Raw genomic sequence first — 18,828 nt, 5'->3', positions numbered from 1 at the left:
GAATTTAACAGCCCAGCTTTCGTGATATCTAACATTATATGTAATATTTCTTGAATATGAAAAAGTCCTAAAATGAGGGATCATTAATATTACGATATAACAATATAATAAACATCTCAATGTGCAAGGATGACTCCGTGGCGCAACGGTAGCGCGTCTGACTCCAGATCAGAAGGTTGCGTGTTCGAATCACGTCGGGGTCAAATCTGCTCTTTTGCCGTAGCCATTTTTATTATGTTTTTTAAACCTCATATTTGTTTAATATTTGGTACATTCGGTACTTCTTACTCAAGGTCAAATCCACTTAAAAACTGTTGATTTGAATCAATTATATGGAAGAAAGTAAAGTTATAATTTGCTTATTTTTCACGAAATAGTTATATGCACAATTTAGTCACATGCAGTTGAGAGAATCGATGGTGTCCCTCACTCAAGAGGGGGACTCTTACAATCCATTTCTCTAAATGGGAAAACTTAAATATTAGACCATGCCCAGAGCCAGTTCTCCACCGGATAGGGGATGGGGGTGTTCAAGGGAGGGGGGGGATGACAAGGTCTGAGTTTGTGTTTGAATTTATTTGGGTGAAGAGGCCGAGGTGATGAGTCAAAAATAATTATATATGCTGATGGCTTCAATTCGTTTAGGTTTTATTATGATTTATGTATTTATTTTTGTATTTGGAAAATTTCTCTTATGTTTTTTATTTGACACTGGAAAAAAAATCAATATGTTGGAATTTTCTGTAGAAGTTTCTTCTTAGATGCATATAATTATCATCACTGTTATTTATAATTATGTATTGGAAGATGTCTGACATTGTGTTTTATCATAACATTTATGAAAATATTATGTTTCAAAGTTGTATTTGTTATATATATTTTATTTTGTATATGAATTGAAGTTGTCAATAAACACTACTCAATACAAAAAAACTCACTATTCCTTTGTTTTTTATTAGTGCTTGAATTCTACAAAATTTCACTTTTTACAGATTTGACAATAAGGACCAACTTAATTGACTGAGAAATTTCATTAGGTTTACTGATGATGTCGACACTTTCCCTTTTCTTATGTTATTAATAGTTGCTTCATTATTTCATACATGTGTGAATAATAATTAATGTCCCCCTTATGATGCAATAAGTTGCATCAGTGAATAAGTCACAATCAGTTGTGGAGGGAAAAAAATGACTAAACCTCTATTCATATTTAAAAATATATATGAAAAGTACATCTGGGGATAATCATCATCAATTTGCTCATTGCATATTCATGAAGTCATGCCTAGACCTGTTTCACAAAATTTGAAATGTCATTGAATTTCGTTCTATTCCTTGACCGATTTTGATCAAATTTTCGGTGCCTTGTCTTATTTTTCTTTTGTTCAAATCATATTTACTTCAGACTGGAGTACCCAGGGGCGTCGATCCATTTTTCAGATTGGGGGGGGGGGCAAAAATCATCAACTTTCCAAAGGCAAAACGGCAAAGGCAATCATATATAATGTACATACATATGTATATATATATATATATATATATATATATATATATGACTCATGAGATAGAGATACATATCTCAGCAACAGATTAATGCGAGCGCGAAGCGCGAGCTGAAATTTTTTGATATACTGACCTGCTAATTACAGAAAAAAGGTGCCTGTTTAGGAATGTTTGCAGTAAGTCATGAGAATGTCTCACTACACAGATAATGCGAGTGCCAAGACCGAGCTGAGACGTGAAGGCTTGATAGTCTAAGCATTTTTGGTACCAATGATTAAGATGGGTATCTAAAAACCAAACGATGGATGCGAGCGCGAAGCGCGAGCTGAAAATTTTGATATTTCGATCTGAAAATATTGAGTTTTTAATAAAGATAAATAAAATAAGATCCAACAAAAGATTATTGCAAATCGAAGCGAGAAATCTTTTGGGGTTTAAAACTGAAAACGGGTCATTTAATCATGAAAAATAAGGATTTTGCTATAGAAATGATGCGAGCGCGAAGCGCGAGCTGAAAATTTTTATATATTCCAATCTGAAAATCGGACATTTCAAGCACGATTTTAAATAAAGAATGAGTTGTGTATCTCAGTCTCGCTTGCTGATTTCTGTGTAACATTACAATCTTATTTTATTTTTTGCACATGCGGAATTATTGGGGGGGCAAAGCGATATGTTTGCCCCCCAATATTTTCATTGGTGGGGCGATCGCCCCCCCCCCCCTGCCCCCCCCCATGATCGACGCCTCTGGGTACTCCGAGTACGGGCCCCTTTAAAGGACAAGTCCAGCCCAACAAAAAACTGATTTCTATAAAAAGAGAAAAATCAAACAAGTATAACACTGAAAATTTCATCAAAATCGGACGTTTATAAGAAAGTTATGACATCTTAAAAATTTCGCCTCATTTTTCAAAAGAGTTATATGCACATCCTGTTCGGTATGCAAATGAGGGCCCCAGGGACCGATGACATCACCCACTCACGTTTTCTTTTGTATTTTATTTTACGAAATATTTTGATTTTCTCGTCATTGTCATGTGAAACAAAGTTTCATTCTTCCCTGTACGCATGGAATTCATTTTTTTTTTTACATTTTGTGGTTCAAGCAAGGGGGTCCTAATTGTCGAACTGGTAAAAATTGAAATATTGTATACTCAAACAATAACAAAAAAATAAGAAACAGTGAGTGAGTGACATCATCAACTCTCTCAATTGCATATCACTGAGTTGAGCATCAGTGTGCCAAAATATAGTAAGCGAAACTTTCAGTAAAATATCATAAATTTTTTATTTTACATCCGATTTTGATGACTTCAGCGTTATTCATGTTTGATTTTTCTCTACTTATTTCAATCAACTTTTTTCTGGGCTGGACTTAATATATTGACCTTTAAAGTAATGTACTGATTTTATTTTTAAATAAGCCACTATGCATGCTAAGCCTATCACGTTGCTATTATCATTGTCATAGATGATCGCTCTGGCCAAGATTGCCCCTATTTAAAAAAATGATAATAATTTGTCTTCTGTATTGAGCGCGGTCAGTTGATTTTTTTTTGTATTAACAAACTGACCAGAAAAGGGGCTTCATTTACATGTTGCCTGCATGGGGAGGATACAAATCTAAAAAAAAATACGAAAATTCATGGAGTGTAGGCTAAGAAGCAATTTTCAGATAAGCCTATGCATTAGAATCCCATTCCTTTCGCATAGTTTGTAGAGTTATTAAGATTAATAATTCCATCATAATTTCCGCGTTTTTTTCTTATATTTTTGAGAAAAAAAATCACCTTGTGCTTCGCATCTACATCATATTTGTTTGGTTTTATCATATTTTGTTATGGTTATAAAAATTTTAAGTCAATTCGCGCGAGAATTAATTGTTCTAATGGGTGCCCCGGGCTGAAACTTTATCTAAATAAATAGTCAAATTCATGAAGCTAATTATTGCTGAAAATTTCATCAAAATCGGTTAACAAAATATTTTGAAAATACATAGTTGGTGCAATTTAAAATTTTAGCAATATTGTGAGAAAATACATGTGTGAATAATTTGTCTACACAGTTTATAATGAAATAATTTGCAGCAATGTACCTAATTAATTAATTTATTTATTTCATTTCCAGGCAAGAAAACATGCATGACAGCAATGGAAACATTACAACAGAAATGTAAAATTGAGCACCAGCCAATGCCTGGGGATCACCTAAAAGAATTGAAAATTCTGTCGAGAGGTTCTCCACATTAGTGGCTGGTGTCTACATGGAATCACACAAAATAGCTATAAATTCAATATGTAATTACAATACTTCTATATAAATTAACCTTCATTGTAATATGAATGGAAAAAAACAAGGTTATCAAATTAATACTTAAGAAAAAATAAATAAATAAAATGCAGATTGGGTCAAATCAGAAATTAGTTATTTATCAAATTAGAGACAGAGATGGTAGGTCAATTTATTGAATTTTGAGAGTCTGAAATGAATTGTTGTGTATGACATTTGTCACGGTTATGTGCGGGTTTAACACAAAAAAAAAAACAGCATAACAAATAATGATTAAAAAACAATCAAGATTCATATCCAAAGTACATGTATATTCAAGGAAACGACTTCTTAGATATCAACTGAATTTAAGCTACTATAATTTTATAAAGAAAGGTAAATAAATTTATGTGTAACAGAAAAAATTCAACAATATGACGAATGGGAAAGTATGGCAAATCATTAGAAAATCAAATACTCATAAATGAAACACACATTCAAAGCATTGGTCTGATGTGACATGAACTAAGTTGAGAGTTTTATACGAAAAGGGGAATGGTAATTAATTAATTATATGAAGGTGTAATAGAATTTCAGTTGATTGAAATACATGTATGGCTAATTATTAGGAAACCAAATAGTTAATCAAAGTACAAACAAGAGTGTGACTTATTAAATGTAAAAAAAAGTAACAAATAACAAATCTAAGACATGCTAGGAAGAATTTAGAAGGGATCACAATTTTTATACTGCGTGAGACTACAAATTAAAAATGGTTCTAGCGTTATATTATAGGGTATGGGTACTAACAAATTAATATGCTTCTACGAGGGGAGGTAATTCAAAGAAGAAATTCCGTAACACATTGAGGAAGGGGAAAACGTTGGTTCCTACATGCACACAAGTCTCTCTGCCTCTGATAGATGCTCCCAGAATCTGGGAAAAACATGGAAACATTTGACAATGGAAACAGTTGAGAATCCGATTTTTTCAGTTCTTATAAGAAAATTGAACAACCTAATTTTATATAATAAAATACAAAATAACAAGTGGGGATATGACATCAAGAAGCTTTGAATATCTATGAATGAAGACGTACCTATCATGCCTACACTGTGAAAAAAAGAGTAAATTTACGTTGGTCATTTTTTTGTTGGGTAATATATACGTTGGTTATTGTTTTGTTGGGCATTATGTGCCCAATACTTAGGCAAATTTTTACTCTGCCGCTGCCAAAATACAGATGTCCAATTGTTGGGCTAGTAATTGCCCTGCTGAGTGGTAAATGTTGCGAAACTTTACGATCACGAGTTGCGCTTGCAGCATGCTGAAAACGGTCGATAAGATATGGAGGAGCTTCTAGATGACTGGGGGCTGGGGAGCCTCGCTGAATCTTTCATAGATGAGTTGCTTAAACGTTTTTTTATTTTTTTTATTTTGGACTTTACGTTAAGCATAATTTGTAAGGAATTTGTCAGAATAGGCCTACATACATGACATATATCTGACGCTGTTTTGTTTTTGCTTCACTCACTTGAGATATGCACTTGCACTTGTATGCAGCGTTATTGTGCATGCAAAGCACTTTCGGATAAGGTCTCCGGATCGACACGGACCAGGTACACGAAGTGAGTGTAGGCCTTGCCCAGATGTTGGGTTAATAACTTTATTAAAAAGTTGGGCAAATTAATGTCCCCCAAAATGTAGTTCAAAATATTACCCAACAGTTGGGCACATTAATGCCCCAACAACGTTGGGTAAAATATTGCCCAGTAGTTGGTAGGGTTGACTATCGGCCCAACGTTGGGCAAAATATTGGGTAAAATATTGCCCAATTTTTTCACAGTGTATATAAGACAATTATTTCACCGGAATAATGCAAATATTTAAAATGGCATAACTTTGTTATTGTTCCTCGTCTGATTTTTATCATATTTTCAGATGAGTGTTTTGTTTGTCTGATTTTTCTTCATCATTTTTGTCCAAATCGTTCTCAGCTCGGAGCATTAATCTTTCAATCAAGTATTTAATTGAACATGATTATGAATACAAAAATTGCTCCGAACAATTTTCAAGTCTATAAATATAATATCCCAAAATTCCTTCCTTCTTTCCTCCTTTCTTTCGTTCTTTCTTTCTTTCATCTTTCTTTCTTTCTTTATTAATTTCTTGCTTTCTTTCTGATCAGACTTTCTTTCTTTTTTGCTTGTATGCTTTCTTTCTTTAATTCTCAGTACGTCTTTCTTTCTTTCTTTTAAATGCCCCTACAAATCTTACCCATCCGGATTAGGCAACCAGGATGGGTAAGTTTTGTAGGGGCATTTATAGACTAAACACAAAATCACTCCGAAGAATTGCTCCCTACGATCAGATTAAATGCAGGATACAAAGGTGCAAATTTCGTCCAATTCCATATCTGATTAGCTTATTGAATGAATCGTAGATAAAGAAGACAATCTGTTTGTTATGACCTGTATAATGACCTCTTCCTATATCTTTTATATTCATATCTCCTCTCTATCTCGTCTTCTTCTTTTTCTATCTTACCCTCCAACTCTCCCTCTCTCTATTTCTCTCTCTCTCCCTCCCTCCATCATTTTTTCCACTGTTCTTTCTCTATCTCACCATCCATCTCTTTCTCCTTCTCTCTCTCTCTTTATTGTTCCTTCGTCCCAGTACGTTCTTTTTACTTTACTCTTCTCTTTCCAATGTGATTTTTTTATTATTATTGAATTCGAATAATCAGAGACTATCTGTCATGTTTCAGTAGAACCAAGGAGCTGGTAACTCCTTGGTAGAAAGTATACAAAACTCTCTGTAAATAAAACTTTATTTTTAATCATTTACACTGGCGGCGGAAGCCAGAAAATTTAGGGGGTGTCCACCTGAAATTTTGGGATGGACACAGGTAAAAAAATTGACAAGTGCCCCCACAAAAGGTTTTGAACCTAAATTTTATGAGTTGCTTACCAAAAATTTTTTGACAAGCAAAAAAAAAGTGATCATAATAAATTTTATGAGAGGGGGGGGGGACCGTCCCTCCCAACCAAAATTTAGGGGGGACACGTCCCCCCCCCGCCTATGATCATTTACCCATTGTTACCCACTTCCATTTCTCTTTATACTCTGAATACGTCACTAATTCAAAATCTCGACATCCTCAAGTCAAATTTATCCATAATTCACTTACATCATAAATCCTTCCAATCCACTTTCTCGTATAATTAAAGGTCAAGTCCACCTCAGAAAAATGTTGATTTGAATCAATAGAGGAAAATTAGACAAGCACAATGCTGAAAATTTCATCAAAATCGGATATAAAGTAAGAAAGTCATGACATTTCAAAGTTTCGCTTACTTTTAAAGGACAAGACGGTCCACCCCAACAAAAACTTGATTTGAATAAAAAGAGAAAAATTCAACAAGCACAACACTGAAAATTTCATCAAAATCGAATGTAAAATAAGAAAGTTATGGCATTTTAAAGTTTCGTTTATTTTCAACAAAATAGTTATATGAACGAGCCAGTTACATCCAAATGAGAGAGTTGATGACATCACTCACTCACTCACTCACTATTTCTTTTGTATTTTATTATATGAAATATGAAATATTTTGATTTTCTCGTCATTGTCATGTAAAATAAGGTTTCATTCCTCCCTGAACACGTGGAATTCCATTATTTTAACATTTTGTGCTTCAGGCAAGGAGGTCCTAATCGTCAAATTCGTAAAAATGGAAATATTGTATAATTCAAACAATAAAAAACAAAAGAAATAGTGAGTGAGTGACATCATCGAGTCTCTCATTTGGATGTAACTGGCTCGAATGTCATAACTTTCTTATTTTACATCCGATTTTGATGAAATTTTCAGCATTGAGCTTGTCTGATTTTTCTTTATTGATTCAAATCAACATTTTTTGAGGTGGACTTGCCCTTTAACAACCAGTTACATGAACGAGCCAGTTACATCCAAATGAGAGAGTCGATTATGTCACTCACTCACTATTTCTTTTGTTTTTTATTGTTTGAATTATACAATATTTCAATTTTTACGAATTTGATGATTAGCGGGACCTCCTTGCCTGAATGAGCACAAAATGTTACTATATATGGAAATTCACGTGTTCAGGGAGGAATGAACTTCACTTCATATTTCATAATTTATAATAAATACAAAAAAATAGTGAGTGAGTGATGTCATCAGTTCCCTCATTTGCATATACCGACCGAGCTGTGCATAATATAACTGTTTTGTGAAATGAAGCGAAACTATAAAATGTCATAAATTTCTTATTTTACATCCGCCGATTTTGATGAAATTTTCAGTGTTATGCTTGTTAAATTTTTCTCTTTTTATTCAAATCAAGTTGGTCCTTTGAGAAAATAGTAATATAAACGAGCCAGTTACATCCAAATGAGATTTTTTTCTTTTCTTTTTTATTGTTTGAATTATACAATATTTCAATTTTTACGAATTTGATGATTAGGACCTCCTTGCCTGAAGTACAGAATGTTTACCATTTTAACACATCTGCACATGGAATTCCATTCTTTTAACTTAAAAGAATGGAATTCCACATGCAGGGAGGAATGAAACTTCATTTCACATGACAATGACGAGAAAATCAAAATATTTCATATTTCATAAAATGAAATGCAAAAGAAATAGTGAGTAATGTCATCAGTTCCCTCATTTGCATACCAACCGAGATGTGCATATAACTGTTTTGTGAAATCAAGCGAAACTTTAAAATGTCACATAGCTTTCTTATTTTACATCCGATTTTGATGAAATTTTCAGTGATGCTTGTTGAATTTTTCTCTTTTTATTCTAATCAAGTTTTTGTTGGGGTGGATTTAATTGTCCTTTAATCAAATTTTGAAACTTCTGCAATTACTTATATTTGAAAATATTCTGTTGATTCATATTAACCCCCAAATTATTAATGATAGTATATTTTTTAATGCTTCGTTTATCTTTATAATTCTATTTTGATACTCTTATGTTTTATTTAAAAGTTCTGTACAATTCAGCTCTTGCTGCGAAAGGTCTTCAAATAAAATACCATTATTATTTCACTATACAGCCCATGAAGCATGGGAAAACTTAATGAGGTCTCCCAATCTGAATTTGTTTCCATGCTTCCAGAATGAGTGGGCGGAAGGTGTGTGCTCCTAGAAAATTGTACCCCCTCCCCAAAAAGAATGAATAATAATTTTTTTTTTATAGGAATAACAATCTTAAATACTTTATTTAGGAAGTGATATGGTTCTTTTCATGTGCTTGCACTGTATATAGGGGGAGGGGGGGGGGGGGGATTCGGCAATCAGCACAGCCTGCATGCCCGTGTTTTTTTTTATCAATTTTTTTCGAGAACGAAATTACCTTGAATTTTTGGTGAAAACTTTGTTGATTTTTTTGCTTGTCAAATTTTCTTAGGGAAAGCGTGCCCCGCTGGTCCGCCCCTGTGTGCATTTCTTCTTTTTTTCTGGAGACCGGCTGGGCTAAATACCTTCATTTGATATGTGTGTAATGTTTTTTATATTATTAGAATTATTATCATTATTATAGTTTGCATTTGCTTTGAAACTTGACAGACAAAAGGGGGGGGGGGAAGAAGAGAGCTAGTTGCATATATGCACTAAGAGGCATCCTTGACCGGGCCTGTATGGATGGATAATTTCTCTGTTTGGCTATCATTTTTTTGTCAATATTTCGCAGTACAGATCATATTTCATCACTTTTTGGTTAAAATTGAAAACCTTGGCCACTCCTCATTAATGATATTCCGGGTAAAAACAAGAAAAACACCAGTTGGACCCATAAGGGCGGATATGGATATTCCAGGGGAGGGGGGGGGGGCACATTTTCCCGATGAAAAAATCGTCCAAAAGGTTTTCAATTTCAACCAAAAATGATCTAAGTATAGGCCTACATTTCGTCCATATATAAAAAAGCATTTGACAAGCCCACCCCCCCAAAAAATGAATAAATATGGTAGCCTCACTTTCAAACTTAAAGGACAAGTCCACCCCAACAAAAACTTGAATTGAATAAAAAGAGAAAAATTCAACAAGCATAACACTGAAAACTTCATCAAAATCGGATGTAAAATAAGAAAGTTCCAAAGTTTCGCTTCATTTCACAAAACATTTATATGCACATCTCGGTATGCAAATGAGGGAAGTGATGACATCCCGGGGGCCACTTTCATTGACGAGTGGATACCATATGCGCTACCAAAAAAAAACACTTAAAAAGGATGTCTTTTTCACGATAGGGCACGTTACGTACGTAACGTGATAAGGGTGTCAAAAACACAAAAATAATGAAAAAAGGGTATCTATTTCGCCAGGAAGATTACGTGTTTGGGGTCGAATTTTCTTGGATGATAAAACAAAATCTTTTTTTTTTATAAAGGATATCCTTTTTGCCCCAACACTTCGGCCCGAATTCACAAAGGTGGTTTCTGCAGAAACCATGGTTTTATAACCGTGGGTTTTGCTGATTTTGGTATTCACAAAGGTGGTTTCAAATGAAACCATGGTTTCATTTGAGACCACTGTTGAAACCGTGGGTTTTAGAAACCATCGTTTGTGAATACCAAATTTTAGAAACCATGGTTTTTCAAAAACCATGGTTTCTAAAACCCACGGTTTCTAAAAACCATGGTTTCAAACGAAACCACCTAAATTCGGGCTTTCATGTTTAGAGTCCGATTTGCGCGAGGTGTAGAAGGCGTGGGGTCGTACTAAACCAAATAAGGTAAAGCCGATCGACGACCGAAGGAGCCGTAACAATAAAACATTCCTACTTGTTTAGGGGTTCATTTCAGGTAATATTTGCCAAGAGTATCGTTTTGTTTCCAATACCTGTTAAGGGTAGGGTTTCATACGCCAGTACTAATTGTTAAGGGGTGCATTTTCAGAATATGGAAATTACGTGTTTAAGGTGCTTTTCGAGACCCCATGGTCGCGCATGGTATCCACTCGTGAATGGAAGTGCCCCCGCCCCCCCCCCCCCCGGCGGCGCGTTTCCGTTTTACACCCTGGCGAAGGCATTTTCTGGAAAAGTAGCCAAAAAGCGACTAGTGAAGAGTCTACACACGTCGCTGGTTGCATGCAGCGTGCGACACAGGCGAGTCCACCACCGCATGCAATTTGCACAGTTACTGATCAGAGCACAGAGGCTCGGCACTTCATGTACATAGAGAGCGGCAGTCAGGAGTGAAATCCGAACATGCTTTTGCAGGACTTAGCGTTGTTTATGATAGTTTTTTTTTCTAAAAATAAGTTATTAACTATATGACAGACAAAATCGAAATAAACAGATACTTATAATGGAAAGACAAATTGAAGTTTGATGGATTGATACACTTAGAAGCTGCCGAAAGATATAGAAGACTGATAAATAGACAAGATAGGCAGATAGATAGATAGATAGAAATAGAGAAAGACAGACATATGGATAGATAGAGATAGATAGATGAGAGATAGATAGATGTTAGATAGATAAAGAGGGAGAGAGACAAAGAATATTAACAAATTAACAGATAGATAAGTTTAAAAAAATAGATAGATAAATAGATAGAGAGAATAAGAGAAAGACAGACCGATGGATAGATAGAGAGATAGAGATATTAAATAGATAATTAAAGAATGAGAGAGACAGAGAGAGAAGATTATTAACAAATTAACAGATAGATAGATACTCTAGTTAAAAAATAGATAAATAGATAGAGAGAAATAGAGAAAGACAGACAGATGGATAGATAGATGGATAGAGAGATAGAGAATTTAAGAGATAGATAGATGTCAGATAGATCAAGAATGAGAGAGTAGAGCGACAAATTAACAGATAGATACTGTAGTTACATAGGTAGGTAGAGAGAGAGAAATAGAGAAAGACGGGTGGATAGATAGAGAGAGATAGAGAATTTGAGATAGATGTTAGGTAAAGAATGAGAGAGACAGAGAAGATTATTAGATAGATAGATACTGCAGTTACATAGATAGAGATAGAATTTGAGAGAGAGACATATAGACAGATAGAAAGACAGACATCAGCAAATCGGCAAGGCAAATGATCAAGGCAAACATTCGTATTGAACCTGGAAAGTATAAGCGCTAGCTCAGCTGCATGCAAGTACGGTATGTTCTGCGGATAACTTCGGTGCGGACTTTGGATCGCGCGCCCAGCTGATAATGTAAACAAACGTAGACGTAGACTATTCACTAGTCGCTTTTTGGCTACTTTTCCGGAAAATGCCTTCGCCAGGGTGTAAAACGGAAACGCGCCCCCCGGCGAGGGGATATCACTCATTCACTATTTCTTTTGTATTTTATTATATGAAATATTTTTATTTTCTCGTCTTTGTCACTGTGAAATATAAGTTTCATTCCTCCCTGAACATGTGGAATTACATTATTTTAACACTTTGTGCTTCAGGCAAGGATAGTCCTATATCAAATTCGTAAAAATGGAACATTATGAAAAATACGAGACATTTGGCTTCCTCCATAGAGATGTATATTATTGACACTAGAGGGCGGACTTCATCAAATTGCTGTGATTCCATGTTCGGGGCTGCCGCCATCTTAAAGAGGGCAAGAGCGCGGATTTATAACACACGGCTCTATGGGAGAATATCACATATTTCACTTTTTTACATTATATTTTCAATTTAATGCTGTATGCAACGTTAAAATCACAAGGCAAAACATTTTTATGTTAAAATATATGATAACCATGCATATTTTATAAAGGAGATGGACTGAACATCCAGAAAACGGGGGAAAACGACGAGGTCGACTGAGTAGTATAGTTATTCAATATATTAGCCATCATATAGCATATACCGTGACAAGGGTGTCAGATAAGGTCAACTTAACACTTTAGAGTGTTCATATGTTCTCATTATTTGGTGCTCATTTGACACTCAGTGTTCAAGCAATATACTGTATTGAAACAACACTTAGAGTGTAAAATAAACACCAAATACTCAGAAGTGTTGAAAACGGGGGAAAAATAGGTTGCTGTACGTGCATTACCTATGATGTAGATCAGGGCTTGGTCTGAAGTTTCCCCTCCTTTCAGTTAATTTTGAGGAAATCAAAGTAGAAATCATATGGTGAATCACTGATGATCCCATTAAATATAATATTGGAGACTATGCGACGTTATAGCTATATTTAACACCACGGGTGTTAAATCTAGCAGCCCAATCAATAAAGGACCTCACCATCTGGTGCTGGAGTTACACTGCCACTGGTGTTAAGATTACCAACATGTTAAAATATATCAACACCAGTCTTGGTGTTCGATTTGAACACGAGTCGGAGAATGTTATGAAGTTGACAACATTTGGTGTTCATTTGACACCCTCGAACACCTGCAGAAACGAACATTTAAACGAAAGTTTAAATCACCCATCATTGGTGTAAAAAAATACCAACACCACTTACACCAGCTTTGGTGTAAGTTGTTTCACGGTTCGGATTCACACCATTTGGTGTCCGATGAGTTCTTCAACACCTGCAGCCTGACGGTGTAACTTAACACTAGGGTATTTTTTTAAAATACCCCAACAACAGACAGTGTTGAGTTACTCCAGTGAAGTGTAACTTCAACAATAATTTTTGTTAAAATATTTCTATCCAAAAGTACACCTGTCACGGTGTTGTTTCAACACTTCTGAGTATTTGGTGTTTATTTTACACTCTAAGTGTTGTTTCAATACAGTATATTGCTTGAACACTGAGTGTCAAATGAGCACCAAATCAAGAGAACATATATGAACACTCTAAAGTGTTAAGTTGACCTTATCTGACACCCTTGTCACGGTATATGCTATATATGATGGCTAATTTATATATTGAATAACTACTACTCAGTCGACCTCGTCGTTTTTCCCCGTTTTCTGGATGTTCAGTCCATCTCCTTTATAAAATATGCATGGTTATCATATATTTTAACATAAAAGTGTTTTGCCTTGTGATTTTAACGTTGCATACAGCATTAAATTGAAAATATAATGTAAAAAAGTGAAATATGTGATATTCTCCCATAGAGCCGTGTGTTATAAATCCGCGCTCTTGCCCTCTTTAAGATGGCGGCTGCGCAATACATGGAATCACAGCCGCATTACGCGCGCGTCAATGCGAGCGATTACTCTAGTGTCAATATACATCTCTATGGCTTCCTCCTGCTCGTATGCACGGGCGTCCGTCGATATAACACATGATATTTTTATGAAAATATGCACCCTTTTTCTTAAAAGTTGATGGAGAGGGGGAAAAATTAATCGTATCAAGTCGGGGTATTCAGTAATGAGTACAGGAGGAACTATATTTCACTGATTTTCATGATTCATTCCATTTGATTAACTCATCTATTCGTGTTTTGGGGCTAATCTTTCCCTTACGCATTGCTTTTTGGCAGAAGTTCTATGGAAAATGCACCTTTTTTCACACAAACTTTGAGACACTCTGTATTCATTCCCCCATTGCTCGAGAATGAATGGGCAGTTAACGACGGGGTTAAAGATTTATTGAGGAACGGATGTATATTTCATGAAAATGAAAGCCATTTTCCCATTGGATATCTTCAATACGTGTTTTTTACTAGATGAAGTTAGTTGTCGAATAGGCCGAGGCTGTCCTGGCATTTGAGGTCTCTATCGGTGACGTCACTCAGGATCGTCATGCCTGAACCATCGGCCGGGCAGGGGTCGCAATGGTAGTATGATTTATGGATAATGCACTCGATATATACAATAATCTTGTCCTCCCGTTCAAATGAATGTGAAACTCATATAATTTTCATCAGAGCATTCAACAGGAGTACTGTAGTACACATTTCTTTGTTAAAGTCCAGGCCTCGATCTGGACAGTGAGTTTGATCACACCTATTGCGAAAATGTATCACCCCTACGTTGTAACACAGTCAGCTGTTTGCACTCAGGGTCACTCCGTGACCTGTGTGTGCGTTCAAGAGTTGTACACGATTTTCTGTCTCATTTAGGCAGAAATCTTTCATAATGTATTGTATAATTCAAACAATAAAAAACAAAAGAAATAGTGAGTGAGTGACATCATCGACTCTCTCATGTAACTGGCTCGTTCATATAACTACGTTGTTGAAAATAAGCGAAACTTTGAAATGTCATAACTTTCTTATTTTACATCCGATTTTGATGAAATTTTGTCTGATTTTTCATTTCTCTATTGCAAATCACGACATTTTCTGAGGTGGACTTGACCTTTAAGGGGGAGGGGCACATAGTGTTTTGACGGCATTTTTTGTTAAAAAATTTAAATGTGCCTCTCGATCATAACGGGGGAGGGGTACGGGTATGCTGTGCCCGACTCACCCCCCCCCCCATCCGCCAGTGACTGGATCCTCCCATCATGCCCATCGATCGAGCAGCTAGAGGCCAGGGAGCTCGAGAGCTGCAGAATGATGCAGCAGCATGATGACACGTGGATTCATGGTCGGATTTCACGAGAGGACGAGCGTAAAATCTAGCCTTTGCGGAATGCTATGCTTGAAACTGCGATCATTTAAATATGGAGCGCCAAACTGTATTTCTGAAAATTTGAAGTAGAATCTGAATTTAGAAAAATGATACACACATATTTAAATCTTTATCTATTTTTTCTAAATTTAGTTTTTATTAGCATAAATATGTGAGACAATATTCAACAATCTGTTGCAATCATAGACTATTTCTAGCTTGTTTTTACTCTTCTAAATTGGCTTGCCATATTGCGATATCCTGAATTGGGCGTGCCTGTGGTTCATAGTTGCCAGAGTTGGCATAATTATGCTTTTTGGCATAATTTGGACCACTTCAGCATCTGGCATTATGCTTGGCATAATTTGACAAAATTTAGCATAATTTTAGCATAATTTGGACTTTTTTGGTGAAACAATTTTCCCCGACCCTACAAAATGTGAGACGACTTGCCCTTGCTGAACCGAGGCCGGATGAGCGGTCTCGGGGTGACTGAGTTGTCTACCGGGTGAGTTGTCCAAAATTTAAACTCAAACTCGTACACGTACTCCATAATTCTCTAGCTCTCAACACTACACACAGTATGCCTTCCTTCGGAAGGCATGTATGCATATCGTATTTCTGTGTGTCAACACCAGTCAACACACAGAGATACGATCTTACGTATACGTAAGCTCCTAGAGAGGCAACTCTTTTCGCGCGTTTTTTATTTTCCATAGGTTTTGTACATAACAAACATGGCTGCCATTTGGCCAATTTGAAGGTTGATTTTGGAAGGTCAATGTTTAATTCATGATAATGAAGTCAAAATACGCATAATGCACTTGTATGATTGGATAAAACGCTAATGTTTTATTCATGTCCTCATGCATCAAACATTTTTTCCCGTCCCACAATTCCCTACGATATCTGTGCGAAGTCATGTCGTTCTTTTTGATTCTGCGAAATTCAACTTTTTGAAATACAATAGCAAGTCTCAGTGGCGTAACTACGGGGGGGGGGCATGTGGGGGCACGTGCCCCCCGCCCAATCGGCTGGCTAAAAAAAAACGGGGAAAAGGAGAAAAAGAGGGAAAAAGGAAGAGAAACGTAGTGGGGGAAAGAAGAAATTGTTGTTTATCATAGTATTATATTATGTTATGTAACATAAGAAGCATTTTTTCACAACTTTATGAAACATTATTTGCCTAATTGTGTCTTCATTGTTCCTGGCGCTCACATAGACATTTTAACGAGATATATAAAACTGCTGTACTAAAGCCTCCCGTTTTCAAATCAATGTACAACAAAATAATATATTTCCTCTCAATTAGAGTTATTATTGTTTTAAGTAGTAATATATTCTTTTTTATGACTACTGAAAGTTATTGCCCTATTTTAAGGTCTTAATATAAAACATTTCCTGTCCGTGCTAACGTTCGCATTAGTGGATTGGTGAGATTTCTGCTCTTCATGAACTCCTAAAATCAGTCCTTAAAATGTCAATTTTTCTGATCTGAATATAAAAAAATTTTTAGCTCGCGCTTCGCGCTCGCAGTATTTCATTAGTGAGATGCGTATGCTAATCATGATTACAATGACTTCAAAAAGTGCTCCATGTGTTTAGATGTAATTCTAACAAAATCATCAAGCACTTGGCACTTGCATTAGATTACTATGGTGAGATATGTATAGGCCTACTCTGACTTAATGGATTCGTAACTATAGTCCTTAAAATATCCATGTTTGGGTTCAATATATACAAAAATTTCAGCTCGCGCTTCGCGCTCGCAATATTGGTTAGTCAAATACGTAGGGTCTTAGAGAATTCCTACAAACAACCCTTAGAATGCCTCTCTTCAGGTCTATATTTCCTAAATTTTCAGCTCGCGCTTTCACGCTTGCAGTATTTGATTAGTAAGATACGTATGATAATCATGATTACATGACTACAAAAGGTGCTTCATGACTGTGTTTAGATGTAATTCTAACAAAATCAGCAAAGGATGGCACTATAGCATTAGATGACTATGGTGAGATATTTATACTCTTAATGGATTCTAAAATATAATCCTTAAAATTTCCTTGTTTAGGGTCAGTATATACAAAAATTTTAGCTCGCGCTTCGAGCTTGCATTGTTTGTTTAACGAGACAGTTAAGTATCATGATTACAAAACAATTCGCTTGTAATGTCAATTTTTAGCCCTCAATATCAAAAATTTTCAGCTCGCGCTCGCATTATTTAATCAGTGAGATACATATTCGTTTGATGGCACTGCATGTCCTTAAAATATCTCTATTAGTTCAGTATACCTGACAACTGAGCGCGCTTCGCGCGCTCTCTAAGTGACCCGAAATTTTTGCTGGTGCCCCCCCAATGCCGTGACCCACGGTACGCCACTGGCAAGTCTAATTATCTGTTTTTAGAATTGATGTTCGAAATTTGTTTAAACTTTTTTTTCCAGATGTCTTGTTAAACCTTAAACTTGAATGTTGTAGGTGTTTTCAGATGCCTTGATATACCTTATAAACTTGAATGGTTTAGGTACATGTGTCATCAGATGCCTTGTTGGACCTTTGACTTGACTTCTGTGTTTTCACTTTCCACATGCCTTTTTATACGTTAAACTTGAAACTCCTTGATACCTTGATATACATACATGAAACTTGCTGCTGTCTTTCCACTTGTCTTTTTTTATACATTACACTTGAATTTTGCTATGAGATGCCTTGCCATACCTCAAACTTGATGACTTGTTATACCTCAAACTTTACTTTTGTAGTTATTTTCATATGCTTTGCAAACTTTGACAACAAATATACATGCCTTGTTATACCTTATTAAGTAACTGCATAGCCTTTCAACCAATTCTATTCAAAACCAAAAAGAGGTACTCCCTCCCGTTAGTGTGCGAATTGCAGAATCTAGCTTATATGTCGGTCATTCCCATGTAAAATGTATTCAGTTGGCAAGTACATGTGTACTCCTGTTTTCATGAAGTAAGACTGTTATCTGCTTCTGAATTTTGGTAGCTATGTAATTGTTATACATGTTGGTAGATGCATTGTTATGCTTGTATATAGATTTGATATTAAGTCATGAGTTTAAAGGTCAGAAGTCTGAGGTATTTCATTTTGTGCATGCACACATTATAGATTATATAAAAATACTTATGTTGACTCAGGGTCTCTGTGAAAATACCTCACAAATAAGCTGCAGATGCCAATAATTATACCAGACATATATGGAAATATATGCGTCATTTTGTGTTGTTCTTTCTCTGGTTGTAATTCAGTTGTGCATGACAGATGTTGATTCATGATGTCATAATCGCAGTTAGGGAACAAATGGGTTGAGAAAAAAAATATACCATTTTTAAATTTTATTTTAAGCAGTCACAAAATTTGAGACAGAAATATTCAATAATGTTGTTGTCTTTTATAGATTTGAAGCAATTCCTGCAGCATCATTCAGAAAAAAAAGATATAACATGAATTTTACATGCTTACTACAAGAAAGTTTCCCCCTCAGTTACTATGTCAACCAAGTATTCCCATG

The 18,828-nt window shown here is 35.6% G+C and overlaps 1 non-coding gene across 1 annotated transcript; it reads left to right on the top strand.

The window, feature by feature from the left end:
- The first annotated feature begins 131 nt into the window (after nucleotides 1-131).
- Nucleotides 132-203, top strand: TRNAW-CCA. The gene has a single exon. It is a non-coding gene; the product is annotated as a tRNA-Trp (tRNA).
- Nucleotides 204-18,828: the final 18,625 nt, after the last annotated feature.

The sequence above is a fragment of the Lytechinus variegatus genome, chromosome 4, assembly GCF_018143015.1.
Source record: "Lytechinus variegatus isolate NC3 chromosome 4, Lvar_3.0, whole genome shotgun sequence".
Taxonomy (NCBI): Eukaryota; Metazoa; Echinodermata; class Echinoidea; order Temnopleuroida; family Toxopneustidae; genus Lytechinus; species Lytechinus variegatus.
The sequence above is the reverse complement of the archived record's forward strand: the minus strand, read 5'-3'. Positions and strand labels throughout refer to the sequence as shown.